We start from the raw sequence: 12,965 nt of genomic DNA, 5'->3' as shown, positions 1-12,965 counted from the left end.
GTAACAGAATCTCCTTCCAAAACGGACACTTTCTTTCCTTCAGCTTCCTCACCGAACACACCTGTGAACAGGAACAGTTCCTCAAAGATGCATCCTCCATAAGGCTGATGTCAGTGAGCAGATCCAACATTTATGTTTTAACTGCAACTGTGCAAATTATTACAGGTCAAATACATATTTAGAGACAGTTTGAGAGTCTTGCTACTCGGTTTAGATTAGAGGAGGCCGTACAAATGTCAAAGAGCTCTAATCATCCTGAATAACTGCATGTGAAGTCCATGAAATAAATAATAAATATAAAAATACAAATATTTCCTCTATTAATAATTGCATCTTCACTCCACTTAAAAAAAAAAAAAATAGGGCGAGTCGGACTCAAGTCCGAGTCCAAATGGGTCGAGTCCGAGTCCAACTAAACACTACTGTTTTTCAGTATCTTAACCTTGTTTTAACCTTTAAAACTAGAATAAGGCAATGACAATTTAAATGAAAAAAAAGCAAACCTATTGCATATTACCATTTGGATTATTGATTTCACACCATCTCATAATTAGTGTCCTGCTCAGCAAACTTAAAGTCATAAAACAGAAGTTATAGCTTATGTTTTGTAACATATTTCAGAGTGAAACAGCTTTTAGAATGTGAATAACTATAGGGCAAATCAGTATAGAAAATCAGTTAGGAGTCTAATCAAAAATGTTTTTAATACACAAATATAAACAAATATCAAGGAAGTAATTTTATTTCATTATATTTACTTCATTTTCAAATATCTGCAGAATTTTTAAATATTAATTTACAGCAATTCATAACCCTTTTTAAGATCTGCAAAAGTAAAATAAACAGTAATGGGATTGGACAATGTAAAGTAGAATATTAAGCCATAAAATGCCATGATTTCAAATTCAGATACAGTTTCACACAAAAACAAAATATGTTACACTATGGCATTTCATCCTTTATAACATTAAAAGGGATAACTTGAGTATATAATTTATTATATTTATTTAAAACTTAAATATTACTGTACTTGTTTAAATCTTTAGAAGACACCTTAATTTTTTTTAATTTACAACTTTGTGATTGCTGCATAAAAACATGGGTTTAATTATTGCAATCATTTGACCATAAATAGTAGGGGTGTAACGATATGCCTAGGTCACGATACGGTACGTATCCCAATATTGGGTTCACGATATGATACGTATCACGATATTCTCGAGTCCGAGTCAAAATGCATCCGAGTCCATGACAAGTCAGAGTCCGCTAAAAATTGTACTCGAGTCCGAGTTCCCCAACTCTACAAACTACCAACACACATTAATGTGCAAACAACATGGAAAAGTTAGTTTTGCATCCGATGACCCCTTTAATAACAAGGACTATGAAACAATAAAGTCTTGTCATAAAGTTTTACACCATACTGGCCTATATGGGAGAATTTTGCCCCTAGGTTGAGTTCTGCAAGTTAACTTATGTAAAAAAGGCCACCCCTCGAAAGTGAGCTAGTCCAGACACCCCCGCCTGTATCTGTGATTTGGACTGTTCAAAAAACTTTCCGTGCTGTAGAAACCGAGACTTTATGGAGAATGGATGTGTGGACGTGTTTATAGTCAATTGTTGATAAGTTAAAGTAGTTAGAAGTGCACCGTTTAAGGATTGTGTGGATATATGTGTGCGTGCAGCGAATCGTAAGTGTATTTACATACTTTCTTGCGAGATATGTTAATGAGAAAGATGAATGACCGCTACAGCGGCATTCTGCATAAATGTTTACGTTCTTATCATAATAGCATGTTATCCTGTGAACAAAATGTTAGTTTTCTCCTATGTTATTTGTTTGTTTAAGTATTTAATGTTATATATATAGTAGGCTTTATGTAGACTTGAAACGGACCTCAGTGAACATGTCTGGGCTTGTTTGCATGCCCAGTTACACACTTGCGCTAGGCACGTGAGCTACGCAAATTGCGGTAGTGCATTCATTGAATAGAACGTCAATTCGTTTGTATCTATATTATTTTTATATTGTTTACTTCATGTCAAGTTCTCTAAAGTAGCATTTATTTATACAGTTAAATCTGAATATTCAAGTACTGCTGTAAAGATCTGTTATTGTACATTTATTTATTCCTTTATTTATATTTGTATACTGTTTTATATTTACAGAACCACACACATCTTTGCACAATAAATCATCCTGAAGTACGTTCCTGGTGTGAGACTTAATGTTCTGACCGGACATCCTGTAGCCATTCAAAGCATCCGAACCTGATTTAGACAAGAGTATTGAGCAGTTTTTTCATGGTCCTTCGAGCCGGATAGGTGGATTGCTACAGACATGTCTCACCCAGAGAGAGAAGCCCCTGCTGTGCGACCAAGGAGACGAGTTAACCCTCCTGCCTACTTAGAAGACTTTGAGCTCAGTGGACCTGGGTCTCATCGACACCAATCACGGTCGCTTACCAGCCAGAGAGAACTGGAGGATAAACCAGCAAGTACAACAGGTGATTCCAGATCCACTTCACCAGTGAGCCAAGCATCAGAACATTCCCAATGGATACTTACTGACCAATGGGACAGCATTACGGAAAGGCTGAGAGAGGAGAATGCCGCATTGCAAAGGCAAGTAGAACATTTGCCAGAGCTGACAGCCAGAATGGAGGAGATGAAGCGGGAGAATGCAGCCTTGCAACGACAAGCCAGCCAGCTCCCTGAGATCGTCTCAGCAGTCCAACAGATGCGTCAACAGAACGCTGCACTTTATCAAGAGATTCAAAACTTGAAATCGGAGCGGAAATCTTCACCTAAGTCAGTCACTCCACCAATGCCATCACCACGTTCTTACTCACAAGCAGTCAACGTCCAGACTTCACAGCTGTACCGCCCAATACCAGCTCCCCGCTCCAGGCTGCCACCCACTGTCACTAAGAGACAGCCATATTCAGCTGCGCCAGAGGAAAGCTCAGGGCTAACTGAAGATCTGAGAAACATGAACATTTCTTCATCACATGAGAAACCCCCCTTTATTGCACAGTATAGTGACTTGCCGCAGTTAAAGTATCCAGATAGTTCCCCGTATTCCCTGCCACATCAGCTGCCTGAGTTTATGGTCCCAACACAGGATCAAAGGAGGCCAGTCCATACAGAATACAGCTCAGATCATTTCACACCCTCATCTACACAGGAGAAAATTTACAGAGGTCCGGCCCCTACCATCCCTTGCCTGACGTCTCCCGACCCTAGGGAGTTTTCAAGACTGAGAATTGCTTTGGAGAACATGCTGCCAGACGATGTCACAGAACGATTTAAGTTTCAAATCCTCACAGACCATCTGAAACTGGAGGAGGCCCTCTTGGTGGCAGACTCTTACAGCAATTCCAGGTTTCCCTTCTCCAACACAATGAAAGCCCTTAATAAGATGTATGGTCAACCCCACCAATTAGCCCTACAACGAATCGCGGAGCTGATGGATGGTGCTAACATACGCAGCGGAGATGTAAAAGCATTCAGGATGTTTGGACTGCAGGTGCGCTCACTTGTCAGTATGTTGCAGCAACTGGGCCACAAAGGTAATGTAGAGTTGGAATGTGGATCACATGTGTCTCGGCTCCTAAGTAAACTGCCACATGACCTCAGATCGAGTTTCAAACGGTACACCCACCCTTTACAAGTTACCATTCCCACTTTGCTGGACTTTGCTGATTGGCTGGAATATGAGCTTCAAGTACAGGAAGACTTGAACCAGTTTGCTTGCCACCCAAGGCAGGAATCTTCAGTGCGTGGCAGAGAGATAAAAAGAGAGTCTAGGCAGCCGCGGAAACCGACAACCATTCTACTTGGTACTGAGAAGTCGCCATCCACGCCAACGTTGTCAGCCATGTCCAAACCAGCTTCTGTTAGGGAAGAGAAGGGGAGAGCTTATTGTCCATACTGTGACAACAATAAACATTATCTAAATGCCTGTGACAACTTCAAGCTCCTCAGCAAAGATCAGAAGATAGACTGGATTAAGACTAAAAATCGTTGCTGGCGTTGTGGTCGTGGACATCAAGCAGCTAACTGCACGCTAAAGACTCTCTGCCCAACATGCAACAGAAGGCACCTTTTGGTACTACATGACATCAACGATCAGGGTAAACCATCTCAGCAGAATGCAGCTCCTTCTAGTGCAGTTTTGTATGTTGATCGCCCAACCTCAGGCAGTAAAGTGCTGCTCAAAGTGACTAAGGTGTTGATCAGGAATGGCAACATGGCAATGGAGGCCTACGCTGTGTTAGATGATGGATCAGAGCGGACTATCATTCTGCATGATGCGGTGCAGAAATTAAGACTGGTGGGGCAGCCAGAGGACCTTGTACTCCGCACAGTGAGACAGGATACCCAGGTCATTCACGGGGCGGCCGTGACTTTCACTGTGTCCCCAACTGTTAACCCTAGCAAAGCCTATAAGATCCGTAACGCATTTACAGCCAAAGCACTCGGTCTGGCAGAGCATACACACTCTGTTAGTGTTCTGCAACGAAAATTCAAGCATCTTGCCGGGTTGCCTTTACAACAGCTGGACAAGGTACATCCTGTTCTTCTTATTGGCTCTGATTGCCCCCACCTCATAACTCCCATAGAACCAGTTCGACTGGGACCCCCTGGTGGACCAGCAGCAGTAAGAACACGTCTGGGATGGACACTGCAGGGTCCAGCTCAAGAACTGAGCAATAATTTGTCTCCCAAACAATGCCTCTTCACCTCACTGCGGCCTGTCAACGACCTTTACGCAAATGTTGAAAGATTGTGGCAAATGGACGTTCTACCTTACCAGAGTGAAAAGGTAATCACCAGGTCACGCCAAGACAAAGAGTCCATTCAGTTTCTGCAAGAAAACACAGTGAGAGTAGAAATCGATGGTGTCCATCGATATGCTACGCCTCTGCTGCGCGTCAAAAACATGCCTCGTCTCTATGCCCCCAAAGAAGCTGTCTTACCCCAGTTAAGGGGAATCGAGAAGCGGCTGGAAAGAGACCCAGAGTTGGCCGCAGTATACCAAGAGGAGCTGACCAAACTCGTGCAAGCTGGGTATGTAGTCAAGCTCAATCAGGAACAGGTGGACAGAACCAGAGAAGCCTGGTACATCCCGCACCACATGGTGCACCATAATGGCAAGAATAGGGTGGTCTTTAACTGTTCGTTCTCATACCAAGGGCACAATCTGAACGAGCTCCTGTTACCTGGTCCAACACTTAGTTCATCTCTCCTGGCAGTCCTTCTGCGTTTCCGGGAGCACTCCGTTGCCATCAGCAGTGACATCCGCGGCATGTTCCATCAGGTACGCCTATTGCCACAAGATAAACCATTGCTGAGATATATCTGGAGGGACATGCAAAGAGACAGAATCCCAGATGTCTATGAATGGCAGGTACTGCCTTTCGGGACCACCTGCAGTCCGTGTTGTGCCTCGTTTGCCTTGCAGAAGCACGTTTTAGATCACAGCCAGCCTGAAGAGGACACACAAGTTTCAGTGGAGAAGTCATTCTATGTGGACAATTGTCTTCAGAGTTTTGCTTCCTGTAACATGGCCAAGAACCTGGTCGACAAACTTCGCAGTCTCCTAGCGTCTGGTGGCTTTGACCTACGACAGTGGGCTAGCAATGACCCTTCAGTTATCAGCCATCTGCCAACTGACATTCAGTCTCAGAGCAGCATCCTCTGGCTCAGGGAAGGCCACCAAGAAGCCCAGGAATCAACTCTTGGCCTGCAGTGGAATTGCCTAACGGACACCCTTTCATACAAGCGGCGCAAACCAGACTGTCAAATGCCAACAATGCGAATCATCTACCAGATTCTTGCTAGCCAGTATGATCCCCTTGGCTACATTGTACCATTTACCACTCGAGCCAAGGTGATAGTACAGAGATTGTGGGACAAACGGAGGGAATGGGATGACCCACGGTTACCAGAGGACCTACTAAACTCTTGGAAACACTGGGAGAGCGAATTGGAAGATCTGCAGCACATAACTCTACCCAGGTGTTACTGCAGCAAAGAATTTGACTGCTCCTCTAGTAGTAGACAGCTTCACATCTTTTGTGATGCCTCAGAAAAGGCCTATGGATCGGTAGCGTACTTAAGAACAGAGAACCCTCAAGGTAATGTGGAGATTGCCTTCGTAACAGCTAGGTCCCGTGTCGCCCCCAAGAAACAGCAAAGCATTCCACGTCTTGAGTTGTGTGCAGCACTTACAGGTGCACAGCTTGCTAAAGTTCTAAGGACAGAGCTAACGTTACCACTTACTGGTGTCACGCTGTGGTCTGATTCCACCACAGTGCTAACTTGGCTTTTATCAGATTCCTGTCACTTTAAGGTGTTTGTGGGGACCAGAGTGGCAGAAATACAGGACCTAACCGAATCCGACACCTGGCGTTATGTACAGTCGAGAGACAACCCAGCGGACGCCATCACAAGAGGGAAGTCTCCTTCTGATCTCCACAAAGAAAGCAAATGGAACCAAGGCCCAGCATTCCTCAGACAAAGACCAGACAGCTGGCCTGAGATGCCACCATTAGTCCACATGAAACAAGACAGTGAGCTGAAAAAGTCAACCTTCTGTGGACTGTTAACCTCTGCTCTGTCACTGCCAGATCCTCAACAGTTTCAAACTTTCACCGACTACCTAAATGCCATTCTCCAACCATCAGCTGAAAGCTCTCCCTCCACTGTAACTGCCGAAGATTATAAAAAAGCTGAACTCGCAGCTCTCCATCAGATCCAGGCGGAGTCATTCCCAGATGAGGTATTTCACTTGAAATCTGGTAAAACCCTGCCAACCAATAGTCGGCTTCTGTGTCTAGCCCCTGAACTAGATATAAGCACCAATCTCATACGTGTTGGTGGTCGTCTCAGACAAATCAGTTCACTAGAAGAAGATAACATCCACCCCATCATCCTTGATCCACATCACCCACTCACTAAGCTCATCATCAAAGACTACGATGATCGTCTGCATCACCCTGGACCAGAGAGGGTGTTTTCGGAACTCAGAAGAAAATACTGGATATTAAGAGGGCGAGCAGCTGTCAGACATCATCAACGCCAGTGCACAGAATGCCAGAAATGGCGGGCCAAGCCACATCCCCCCAGAATGGCAGACCTCCCACCAGCCCGGTTGAGAATTCACCAGCCAGTTTTCTATTCAACAGGGATAGATTGCTTCGGTCCCTATCTCATAAAGGTAGGACGCCGAAATGAGAAGCGTTGGGGGATCATCTTCAAGTGTATGACCACCCGTGCAGTGCATATCGATCTCCTCACAAGTCTGGACAGTGATTCCTTCCTAATGGCCCTTCGTCGCTTCATTGCCCGACGAGGAAAACCTTATGAAATCCTATCAGATCAGGGAACAAATTTCAAAGGTGGAGAAAGGGAACTTCGAGATGCCTACACTGCTATTCAGCCTGAGCTCCAAGCTCAACTCGCAAGCCAGCAAATAAAGTTTGTGTTCAATCCACCTAATGCCCCACACTTTGGTGGATGCTGGGAGCGGGAGATTCGGTCCCTGAAAACAGCCCTGCAAGTGACCCTCGGAGCACAGACAGTCACTGAAGAAGTATTGCGGACTGTTCTCATTGAAATTGAGGGGATTCTCAATTCCAAACCCCTTGGTTACACATCTTCAGACATCGCTGACCCAGACCCAGTTACACCCAACATCCTGTTGATGGGGCGGCGGGATGCCTCGCTTCCGCAAGTGACATACCAAGATTCTGAGCTTCTGAGTCGACGGAGATGGAGGCATAGTCAGCTATTGGCCGATCACTTCTGGAAGCAATTCATCCGCAACTATCTGCCTGGCCTTCAAACCAGACAGAAATGGATGTCAGAAACAGACAACCTACAGATAGGTGATACTGTTATGATTGTAGACCAGCAACTACCTCGTGCACTCTGGCCCATTGGAAGGATAGTTCAAGTTTTTCCTGGAACGGATAATCGAGTCAGATCAGCTGAGATCAAGGTGAAGGACAGAACTTACCTAAGGCCAGTGACAAAGATCATCAGCCTACCTCCATTGCCTAAGTGAAATTTCAATGCAGAGTAGGGCCTTTCTTATTGTTCAAATTCAACGTGTGAATTTGGGGGCGGCTGTAAAAAAGGCCACCCCTCGAAAGTGAGCTAGTCCAGACACCCCCGCCTGTATCTGTGATTTGGACTGTTCAAAAAACTTTCCGTGCTGTAGAAACCGAGACTTTATGGAGAATGGATGTGTGGACGTGTTTATAGTCAATTGTTGATAAGTTAAAGTAGTTAGAAGTGCACCGTTTAAGGATTGTGTGGATATATGTGTGCGTGCAGCGAATCGTAAGTGTATTTACATACTTTCTTGCGAGATATGTTAATGAGAAAGATGAATGACCGCTACAGCGGCATTCTGCATAAATGTTTACGTTCTTATCATAATAGCATGTTATCCTGTGAACAAAATGTTAGTTTTCTCCTATGTTATTTGTTTGTTTAAGTATTTAATGTTATATATATAGTAGGCTTTATGTAGACTTGAAACGGACCTCAGTGAACATGTCTGGGCTTGTTTGCATGCCCAGTTACACACTTGCGCTAGGCACGTGAGCTACGCAAATTGCGGTAGTGCATTCATTGAATAGAACGTCAATTCGTTTGTATCTATATTATTTTTATATTGTTTACTTCATGTCAAGTTCTCTAAAGTAGCATTTATTTATACAGTTAAATCTGAATATTCAAGTACTGCTGTAAAGATCTGTTATTGTACATTTATTTATTCCTTTATTTATATTTGTATACTGTTTTATATTTACAGAACCACACACATCTTTGCACAATAAATCATCCTGAAGTACGTTCCTGGTGTGAGACTTAATGTTCTGACCGGACATCCTGTAGCCATTCAAAGCATCCGAACCTGATTTAGACAAGAGTATTGAGCAGTTTTTTCAACTTAGGAGGGCAGCAATACGCCGTTGATGCGTCTAGTCTGCGGCAAATGTCAGAAGAAAAAGAAGAAGTAGAATTAGGTACTGCTTCTTTAAGGCAGAACACACTCTCTTACGTCCTCATTGAAGAAGTTGATAGAAGGAGCGCGAGCTGTGAACATCACATGTATGCATGTAAAGCCTGTTTATATTTCTGTTGCTCTTAGTCTGTTTATTTCTGGTGAGTAACGCAGTTGTTAGTCGAGTGGTTTTGCAAACTACACCATGTGTGCGTATGATTGACTATGCTGATAATAAAGAACCACTGTGGAATATCAGACACGCGAGTCTTACTCTTGGCTACAGCTACTCAGACAAGCTATCCGGCCTCCCTGATTAAAGCGTTACAGTGGTTTTCAGCTTCACAGAAACGGCAGCCTGCAGAATTGTTTAAGATAAAAGTAACACTCACCGTCCAAAAATAATAGGAACAACGAGAATAAAACAGTGTTCTTCATTTTGCAGTATCGTTCAGTGAAATCTACTTTTTCATGATCTCACTGTGAAGGAATCTGCTCTGTTGCTGAATGTTCCTAAACCGAACAATAGAGTTGATCACAACTGTCAGAACATCACCCACATGCATACTTCTTTTTCCGCGTCCCGCCCTGTCTTGCGCGCGCACCTTTAACGTGCTTCCTCCCTTTCACGTGCTTCCTCCCTTTCTTTTTAGATTATGGGAGGCACTTTCGGTTTCACTCAGTTCCATAACGAGACTGAAACAGATCCTTTTAATTGATAAAGTTGCACTACAAATAATCAGTCTGAATGAATGTTCTTAAATGTTCATATGCCGTTTAGGTTCAGGAGAACAAAAACGTAACATCAATTTAACACCACAATAAACCACAAAACGAAAGTGAGCGGCAGCCCCTCACGGAAGACTGCCAAGAGCAAAACACAAACTAAAATGAGCCAAGCTCATGTGTTTTATATTTTTATAGTCGGGGAGTGCGAGGTAAGTTGTCACACTTTTCACACTGTCTAACTTTTACTAAGCACCATACATCACAATGTAATGTCTTACCAAATGAAAGAAGGAAGTCTCGGGCGCGTACAGTATGATGTATTCATTACATTTTCATATCTTAAAAAATATCTTATATCTCTCATTACGGACTTGTAGACCGTTGAATGAAGAATGTGTGCAATTTGCCCCATCGGCAGGTAAATTGTCACTAGATTATCTAAATATAAAAACATAACTACTTAATTGTGATTATTGATTTTAATTGTTAAATTCAAACCAAAACTGGAAATATTAACAATTTTCAAAAAAAAAATAGCATATTGTGATAAAGTTCATTATTTTCTGATAAACATTAGACTTTCATATGTTTTAGATTCATTACACACATTTGAAAGTAGCTCTAGCCTTTTATTGTTTTAATATTGATGATTTTGGCATACAGCTCATGAAAACCCAAAATTCCTATCTCAAAAAATTAGCATATTTTATCCGACCAATAAAAGAAAAGTGTTTTTAATACAAAAAAAGTCAACCTTCCAATAATTATGTTCAGTTATGCACTCAATACTTGGTCGGGAATCCTTTTGCAGAAATGACTGCTTCAATGCGGCGTGGCATGGAGGCAGTCAGCCTGTGGCACTGCTGAGGTGTTATGGAGGCCCAGGATGCTTCGATAGCGGCCTTAAGCTCATCCAGAGTGTTGGGTCTTGCGTCTCTCAACTTTCTCTTCACAATATCCCACAGATTCTCTATGGGGTTCAGGTCAGGAGAGTTGAGCACAGTAATACCATGGTCAGTAAACCATTTACTAGTGGTTTTGGCACTGTGAGCAGGTGCCAGGTCGTGCTGAAAAATGAAATCTTAATCTCCATAAAGCTTTTCAGCAGATGGAAGCATGAAGTGCTCCAAAATCTCCTGATAGCTAGTTGCATTGACCCTGCCCTTGATAAAACACAGTGGACCAACACCAGCAGCTGACATGGCACCCCAGACCATCACTGACTGTGGGTACTAGACACTGGACTTCAGGCATTTTGGCATTTCCCTCTCCCCAGTCTTCCTCCAGACTCTGGCACCTTGATTTCTGAATGACATGCAACATTTGCTTTCATCCGAAAAAAGTACTTTGGACCACTGTGTTTTATCAAGGGCATCAGAGGTAAAACATGATATAAATGCTGCTCAGTTTCTCGCAAAAAAATTGATTGTTTCATGTCTTAGGACATCAATGTATCGTCACGAGCCGCAGGGTTTAATTTGGATTTGTCTGTGCATGTTTTTTTTTTTGTTTGTTTTTTTTACTTTTAAAGGTTTGGTACCTATCCACTGCCATTATATGACTGACAGACTGCAACGGTTTGAGTTAAAAATATTTGTTTGTGTTCTACTGAAGAAACAAAGTCACCTACATCTTGAATGCCCAGTGGGTAAACAGATAAACATCAAATTTTCATTTTTGGGTGAACTATCCCTTTAATGAGTGTGGAGATGTCACGAAGTATGCTACATTAAAACAGATGGAGGCTATTTGAATGGGTTGCTATGAAGACCGGAAAAGAAAAACATCCAATCTGGCCTTAGAATTCTTAATGGCGGCGCTCATCGTTTACTCAGGAAAAAGGTCTTTGTTTGGACTGAATGATTTATTTGTATTGCAAAAATAATATTAGAGAAGAAATCAGATATTATTGTATTTCCTCTTTTTCCTCTGTTTATTACTAAAAAAATGCCAGCAAAACACAGAGAACGCACATCAATCTTGAGTAGTCATAGAAATAGAGCGGGGGCGGAGAATCTGCTTACCTGGAAGCTTCCGTAATTGACATAGATTTACAGAAAATTATTGTTGTTTGGCCAATAATTTGACATACTTATTCCCAACTCTTTATTAAGCTTTAAGTTACATCTCAAATGACAAGGGATTTAATTTATAATCATTTTTATATTTAACCTGTAAACTCATTCTCTCAGATGGCCTGAATATGCGTAGCATTAGCAGCTTAAATCGACGGAACTCCACTGTATGCGATTATATAAACAAAACGCTATTTGGGGGTGGGACTGTTGAATATGTCCGCCCCGTCTTCTTGTTTCAGTTGAAATTCTGTCAACACATTGAATAATGTGTTTCAAAGCACTTTCAGTGGACCTTTAATAGAACTTTAGCAACTGCCCCTACTGTCGTTTTGCTTTTTGATAGAAATAAAAAGCCTTTAGTATAGCTGGAAAATGAATGCTACAATTCTAATTTGAAAGCGCAATTAATTATTATTACTATTGTAATAATATTGTCAGATAGATAGATAGATAGATAGATAGATAGATAGATAGATAGATAGATAGATAGATAGATAGATAGATAGATAGATAAAGACTCCCAATTGATCACCATCATCTTACACAGACATGCAAATAACAATTAATAGCAATGTTTTGTTCTTATTTGTAGCTTCCATCACGGTGCACCAGAGGGCAGAAATGAGCTGATAAAATGACCAGAAAATTTCAGAGCAAGAACTGAAAGGGTAAAAAAGTATTCAGTTGAGCCTAGTGTTTGTGAGCTCCCACATTTTAGGGATTAAATAAATGGAATCATCAACGGAATATCAAACAGAAGGTTCAGGGTCTTCATGTTTATTATAGGATCACCTTAAAATATATCCAATGAGAACATTTCAGATGCTTATTGTATTCCAGCTGTCTGTATCTGTATACATACAAGTAAAAATAAGGCAAGAACCTTTTTGTTTAAACGGTTCCATAAAGAACCTTTAACATCTGAAGACACCTTTCTGTTTTACAATAGGTTTTTTGTGGCCAAAGAAGGTTCTTTAGATTATAAAAAGGTAAAAAAAAAAAAAAAAAAGGATGGTTCTTTAAGAAACCTTCATGGTTCTTTTTGGAACAAAAAAACAGTCCTTCTATGGCATGGCTGTGAAAAACCTTTTAGAACACCTTTATTTTTAAGAGTATATGTCAAGTTTGGAACAGGA

General features: G+C 41.9%; 1 protein-coding gene across 1 annotated transcript in view; it reads right to left on the bottom strand.

Moving 5' to 3' along the window:
- Window positions 1-12,965, bottom strand: part of LOC141337675 (uncharacterized) — a 96,222-nt gene that overhangs the window by 37,558 nt on the left and 45,699 nt on the right. The window lies entirely within an intron of this gene.

The sequence above is a fragment of the Garra rufa genome, chromosome 1 (genome assembly GCF_049309525.1).
Source record: "Garra rufa chromosome 1, GarRuf1.0, whole genome shotgun sequence".
Taxonomy (NCBI): domain Eukaryota; kingdom Metazoa; phylum Chordata; class Actinopteri; order Cypriniformes; family Cyprinidae; genus Garra; species Garra rufa.
Note: the sequence above shows the minus strand (reverse complement) of the source record. Positions and strands in the feature narration are given on the sequence as shown.